Here is a 7,679-nt window from a genome sequence, read left to right as displayed (position 1 = left end):
CTGAAAATGAAAGAAAAAACAAGCAGGTGAGTTGATTTGCATTCCAGATTCACAATTAACACCAAATTAGCTTGTAGGAAGTGGAAAAGCAAAAAGGAAAACCGCCAACTTGAAAATGCAAATCTTCACCCTACTACAATCACAAGCCACAGCCAGGATTCCTACAGGCTAGGAAGGCACCAGTAAGAACACATTTTTCACTACTTTTTCAATGTGGTCACTTCATGAACTTGACAGTGGCTTGTGATATGTGGTTTCAATCCTATACCATATATAGCCAGTTTCATTTCCTGGAAAGAACATGAACGGAAAAGCAGAAAACATTTAAAATGATTGTACAGGTCTTTCTGTCTTTTCTTTCTCCTTTTTGTCTTTTATTGCTACCTTCCTACACTAAAAAAAGACATTTATTAAATTAGTACAGCATAAAAAATTGATCTTTTCCCAAGGCTCTTGGATTGTCAAGAATATAGGTTGCTGCTTCGAAACTCACACACCAAACTGGCAGCACAGCATGGAATTGCAGCATTTTGTTTGAGCATGGTATACATACATGGATACATACTGCTCCTCTGCACATGGCTCCCAGGGGCTGTGGCTCAAGCCCAGCAGTGAGGTATGTTCCACAGCCCTGTGCCCTGGTATTGCAGGACCTCAGCTGTCCGTGGCCATCAACAGCCACAGCCCCACGGGAAGCACAGCAGCGAGTAAAAGCTTGCTTTCCAGATGAGTAAGTGAGACAGTGGTAGTTATAACACTACACCTCTTTGCTTTTTTTCTACAGAACTCAGCTCATTGCCTCATCTGGCTGGGCTCTGTGTCTCTCCCTATGGGAGCCCACACCATTAGCAAGGAGAAGAATTCTTTGCCACCTCAGGGCTCCTCTGTGCTCCTCTTCCCTCCTGGCTGCTGAGACACTCTCAGGCTTTCCAAGCACAGTTCTGAGGGTCCTATTTAAGTGATCATCCAGGCACAGCCCTGCATCCCAGAAGCTCTGCCACTCCTCAGAGGCTGGGACAGTTGTTGGGACCACAGGCCAACTAGACCTTAGAAAAGAAACTGCAGAAAAGACCAACAGCACACTGGGCTGCAGGAGCAGAAACAGCCAAGAGATCTCAGCACTCTTGAGAGCCCATCTAGACACTGCATCTTGTTTTGGTACAAGAAACACACGGACAAACTAGAGCAAGTTCAGTGGAGGAGCACAGGTGGACTTGCCCAAAGAGAAGAGGCTGTGGGAGCTGGGCTCATTCAGCCAGGACAGGAGATGGCTTTGAGGGATGCAGCAGCAGCCCCAGCACCCGCAGGGAGGTGACTGGGAACACAGCCAAGTTCACCTAAAGCAGGACTTGACCCAAGAAAGTCATGAACAACCTGGTCTGATCTCACAGCTGACCCACCCAAGATTCCCTTCAGCCTATATTATCCTACTTCTAACTGCCACCAGTGCAGACTTTGGAGGAAAGGGTGGGAATCACTCAGCACTGCCCCAAGTGAAAAGAGTTAGAGAAACAACGACATCCCAAGACCATGAAGGCACCCCTGGGCACTGTGCCTTATGTTCCTCTCAGGACATGACAAACCCCAGTCCTGCATGCAGTCCCAGAGCAGCCCACATGCAACTGTTCATCTCAGTTGGGGTGTCAGTGGCCAAGGAACCTTTGTCCATGTCCCACCTGCAGCACACACACATCCATCTTTCTCCCCTGTGTATGTCCATAAATGCACACATATAGTTACAGAACAAGCAGGATTCCCTAAGCCCCATAGCTAGGCCAGTCACAGAAGGGCTCTCCATACACTGCCCGAGGTGCCAGCCTCTATTCCACAGGATGGAGATGCCTCAAGAAGCCTTGCCTCTGCCCCACAAACTGCACAGCTCTGGTGCAGGATGACCCAGCTACACTGTCAACATGGCCATACCATCCTCTCCATCCCTTGTGTCATACAGTGCTGGAAAAATATTTTCCTTTCAGTGAAAATAGCTTATGTTATAAGGGACAGGAAATGTTCACAACAAGGACTTTACAGATAGCACTACCAAATTCCAGCTTTTTAGAAGGACCCATACAAACTACAAGACAACTGTCACATGTGCTGGGTGGGCAGAAGAGGAGGAGGTAGAAAAGGAGAGGTTCATTTTCTCACCCCAGGTCACCAAGAAAGTCAGAGTGGCAGAGATATAAATCAACTTCCTCCCCACTATCCCTGAGTCTGGATGCTCCCTGTCCTCTTCATGCATCTGCCTGATAGCCAAGCTGTGTGCACTCCTCATGTGGCACATAACCACACTTCTTTTTGGAGACCATTGCCTAAGCAATGCCAGCTCCCCACCAGAAGTCAGTCCTGACCGAATATCATCTTTCAAAAATGCAAATTTGCATCTGCATTAAAAAACCCATCCAGCTTTGATAATATGCTCATCAGTGTATTCTGAGATGTGGTCTTGTCTCACAGGAATTTAGAGACTCTAAGGGTTTATCCACATGTGAGGTTTTTGTACTCGGAAGTGAGACCAGCAAGCATTTTTACACCTACCTATTCAAAGAGTTTTATTTTCAGTAGAAAGAGGGTATCAGACCACTCAGTTTCAATTTCTGCTGAAATTCCTGTGTGACCCAGGACAGCTCATTTCAAGCAGTTCTGAGTCCTCATGGTGACTTGTGTTAAACTAAATTTCTGTAAGTGCACCCATACCAGTTGTCTACATAAAACAGAAGAAAACCACTGCTTCAGTCAAAATTAGTACCTTTGTACAGAAATAAAGACTGAAAAACCCCATCTCCAGCTCCTTGTTGATAGGTAAGCTCTTGAAGCCAGATATGTCTTCAGAAACAGCCTCCCCCTCCTCCTTCCCCCTCCCATTCCTCCAGTCTTTGAGCTAGGCCTCAGAGCAATACTTTGCAACCTTGTTTGCCAAAGGAGAAGGATGCTTTCTGTCTGGGAAGCCAGGAAGACTGTGCTGGAGCAGAGCAGACCCCGGGCATGCAATTACCCAGGCAGCAGCAACAATATGTTAATTCACTGGATCACTCTGAAATGAAGCACAGTGCAAGTCCCTGGAAAAAGTGAAAAGGAGCCTGTTAAGGAAACTGTGTGAAGGCCTTGTGCTCAGCAGCCCCTTGGAGTCCAGACAAGGATGGACTTTGCACAGACATCATTTTTAGACCTGAACTGGCAGCCAGCACGCCTGCTCTTCCCACCGCAGGGCATCCAACAGCAATGACGGGAACCACGCTCAAGGCTGACAGGGGACCTTGAGCAACATCGTTGTTTCTAAGAGCTGCAGACACATGCATTAGGCCCTGCAAGGGGCATCTGTGGAGCACTCATCCAGGGCAGATCACAGTCATAATGCCATGCACTCTGTCAGTGTCCAGAGATTTCTCACATTTCCAGGAGAGCAGTCTCCTCATTTGGTGTCTGCAGCTGCCAAGTTCACATCCCAGACTCAGCTCCTCTATTCAGTTGCCCAGAGCTCCTTAGGTAACTCCTGTCCTCCAACAACAAACAACGAAGTCAACATAGCAAGAAGAGGAGAAGTAGACTGAAATGGGCCTTTGGTGAATTTGTTAGGAGAAGTCAATGCCCTCAAAAGGTATGCACTGACTGGCTATCTCCTGGTGCATCATCCTTCTCCTACTGACTAATTCCTCTAGTACTCAGATAGAAACAATGGCCTTGTGATGGCATCATGACAGAAGTAGTCTTGCACTCCTAAATCCTGCTGCAGGCAGGAAAACTGGCTTTCCTCCTAGGGAAAAGGGACAGAGGAAGAATGACAAACATCTCTGCTACCTCCCTGTGTTGGACAGACTTCCCATGTGTACACTATGAATGCAGATTCCAGATATCACAAATCTCCTTGAGGAGCAAGCAATGATTTCATCCAAAGCAAGGACAGCTTTAAACCTGCATAGTCTCTTGTAGAGAACTTTCTGTTGTCATCCCTACATAGATTAAACTCACCAAGTGGAAGAGTTGCACACCAAAGCTCTTTCTGCGTAAGGCTCTTGACCACTGAGCTGATATATTGAGGTCAGAGGCTCATCTGTGCAGACACACTTCTTGAGGAATGAAAATGTGGCTTTCATGCATAAATACAGCTGTTACCCTGAGGAGCAGGGGGCGACCAGTTTAATGCCAAGGAGTTTAAATTCAGTTCTTACATTGCACCAAAACTCCTGAGTTGCTGCAGAAATAGGATCAACAAGAGCAAACATCTGGAGAAAGTCTTCTGCTAGCTTCTGCTATGCACTGGTTTTTTTGGAGACAGTTTTTTGAGTGTAAGACTAAGACAAATCTTGTTTAAAAATGCATCTGTTTTGCACAGATTGAGTTTTGCTCTCCAAGGAGATGGGAAACAAGACTAAGCTGCAAAGACAACAGTGCCTAGCTGTGAGCCCTGGCCTTTGCAGAACTCCTGATGGCTGTCCCTAAATGGGGAGCACTTCGCTGCCAGATGATGTGTCCCAGACGAGATGAGTTTCCTGAAAAGCATTGACAACACGCAGTTAAAAGCTCAGTTCAGACAAGCAGTGAAACAAGTCTGTTTTCTGGGTTTTGAGCTGAATATTCAACACTTTCCATGTTTGCTCTCTCACAGGTTATCTGGACTGCACAATCAGCAAAACTGCAAAAACACTTGCTGGGGCTCAGCTACCAGGCAGTCTGTAATGGAGCTGTTCTGGAGGAAAACAGAAGTGTTATTGTGCTCGCGGCTGTCCCAATACAATTAGTCATATGTGATGGAGAGATACGTGTCCTCACAGAGCTCTTACTGCCTTGTCAACAGATGAAGTCAAAATGAAAACATCCTAACTATCAACAACCGACCTGAAAGCTGAATCATGAACCCTGAAAGCAGCCATAATGCTACAAAGATATTTCTTCTTTGCAGAAGAAGACAGCTGGATTCCTTCCATCTGTCCTCTTTTTCTTCTTCCCATATAATTTCTTGACACTGCTCAATGAAATAATGTTTCTTCTTTCATCTTCCCGCTCAAGCAACCCTTCTCTCCTCCAGCTGAGCTATGTTGTAGGGCCAGGAGAAGAAACCACACTTGAGGCAAGAAGAGGAAAAGGCCAGAGCTTGGATGGCAGGAAATAACATCCCAGTTGTCTTCTCTGTGTGACCTCAGATAACTTCCCCAATGCTGTTTTGTCTCATTTCCCCACTGAAATAGCAATTTCCCCACCATACTGGGTGACTACCTGGCCTGCTGTTACCAATCTGAGCTTAATACTGACAATAATCAGAAGAGGCTGATGGTGTGCCTAAGCTTCCCTTACATGTCAGCATCTCATTAATTCACACAGTGATATTCAGAACACCTCAGACCATGGTTTCATGCAGCATTTCTACACTTGTGCACTTCACAAACATCTCTGTCGGTGTCTTCGAGTTCCAAAGGTCTTGGCAAACACTCCCTATCACAACACCACCACCTCCATGCTGGAAGCTTAGGAAATCCACATTCTCTCTTCACCACTTAACAGACATGGTTTGACAGGACATATTTTTGCATTTACACTAATGAGAGATGAAGAAGACTGTCAAACAAAAGTGTGGAGTCTGGCTCATGGATGGTACCAGGGGAAGCACATCAGAATGTCACTCAGTTGTTGGGACTTCTCTAACTGGAATGTTACCTGTCCAAGAGGTACCATACTGATCTCAAAGAGATCCTGTGGTCAATTCAGGGAGGATTCTGGATCTACACATGCATTGCACAATGGCAGACCTGGGAGCAGAAATCCAGCAATTCCTCTTGATAACCATTACAATATGGTTACAAATTTCTCTTTTGGAAGCCTCTTTTCCAGTACTGAGAAATCTTTTGAGATGCAATTTGCACTGCCAGGGCTCCAGCAAGGTGCAAGGGGAAGCAAGCATGCTCTGCTCCACGCTGAGAGTGGCCAGCAAGACAAGGACCCGTTCAGTGGCTCCACATCCATGTCAGAGCTCACAACAGAAAACAAATCATCCACATTCAGGTGATTCCCAGGCCAAGTCTCTACCAAACCCACACATCTGCACGCACACCAAAGAGCAGACACATCAAGACCGAAGAGCAATTGCAGTAGGTTGCCATGGCAGTGTGCATGGGTGATTTTATCATCCTTATCAGCTGCAACAGCATTTAAGCCCATTATCAGAGAACACTGGTATTTTTTTAAGGGTGCACTGGATGGGAGAAGCAGAAAATCAGTGTCAGGCAGAAGACAGAAGTCAGTACACAAAGCAGGAGCCCTTGCTTTAAGCGAGCTGCATCCCAAGGGCACACGGACATTTACCCAGCCCCGGGCTCGTGCTAGAGATGACGGGCGATGCTGGGCTGGCCAGCAGCCCCCAGCCCAGTGAGCTGTCCCCTGCACAGAGGGATGCACAGCCCTCCAGGGAGCACGGCAGCAGCAAGTGGAGGGCACTCGCCTGTGCTCTCCATGGAGCCAGGGAAGTAGGTCAATCCTTCTGCTTTGCTGAGCCTTTTGGCAGGCCGGTGCCGCGCTGCCGTCGCCGCTCGCAGCTCGTCACTTGTGCTGCATGACAGCCACGTCGTTCAGAAGTTAACGAATTCAATACATCTAATTAAATCAACCTTGGCATCCATTCAAAACTCATCTTGTGGCGCTTTTTTTCCTGCCTTTTTATTCCCTGCTGTTGGTAGTAAAGAGATTGAGCGAGGAGAGATGCAAGAAAAGGTTGCTAAGGAGCAAGATAGTTTTTCTCTCTTTATCTCAGTTTTTTATCTCTTATTTATTTCAGTTTTTATTTCCCTGATGCTCTACTGTCACAGAATCACGGAATCATTACAGTTGAAAAAGATCTCCAAAATCATCAAGTTGTTGCTGAGATGCTTTATTTTCCTCAAGGGAATGAAACAAATCCTCATGGCATCACTCCTTATGCCTCTTTCCTCCTCCCCTGCCCTGGACAAAATTACCTTATCCACCTCCTTGCAGGCTTTGCAAACAGAATCCAACACACCCTGGCAATCCTTTGGCTCTGCTGCTGACACCTGCCATGCTGAACATGGACTTGGCAAGCAAGCTAAGCTGGCATAGTTGGCAAAGGGAGGGCACACATCAAAGTGTGACGTGCAGCCACTGGACACACTGCAAGGTGGGAGCACACCTTCCACCACCAGACTGAGCAAAGCCAGAAAGCAGCAGGGAGACCACTGGAAATGGCTCATGCCAGCCAGGGTCTCCTCTGGTTGCTCTCCTATGTGCTTCCCAACTTACACCATATGCCAGTACTGCTTGATAGATGTGGTCATGAACATGGGATCACACTGGAGAAGCCATCCAAGATAGGCTAGTGGATGGCCACAGAGCTCCAGCCAAAGACCACAGGAAGAAGAGCTGCCATTTGCATGCCATCCTCAGTGACATCAGGACACACTGGTGAGCTGCCCACACCTGCCCTCTTCCACAGAGTGACAAGGACACTGGGATCACCCTGTCCAATCTCCCACGTCTCTTCACTACAGCAGATCTTTCCTTTTCTACCAAATCTTCTACTTCTGCTATGGCCTCCCTGCCCTGTGACCATCACCTGGAAGTCAGGATGGGTGACATAACCTGCTGCCTTTCCGTGCTGTGACTAACAGATGCCAACGAAACTGGCATTCTCAGTTGCAGGAGTTGAGTTAAAGACATTTGGATCATCCCAGAAG

The 7,679-nt window shown here is 47.1% G+C and overlaps 1 long non-coding RNA gene across 6 annotated transcripts in view; it reads right to left on the bottom strand.

Moving 5' to 3' along the window:
• Positions 1–7,679, bottom strand: part of LOC106860581 (uncharacterized) — a 154,964-nt gene that overhangs the window by 30,336 nt on the left and 116,949 nt on the right. The window lies entirely within an intron of this gene.

This window comes from Sturnus vulgaris, chromosome 1, assembly GCF_052056855.1.
Source record: "Sturnus vulgaris isolate bStuVul1 chromosome 1, bStuVul1.hap1, whole genome shotgun sequence".
NCBI lineage: Eukaryota > Metazoa > Chordata > Aves > Passeriformes > Sturnidae > Sturnus > Sturnus vulgaris.
This window is presented reverse-complemented; position numbering and strand designations above follow the sequence as displayed.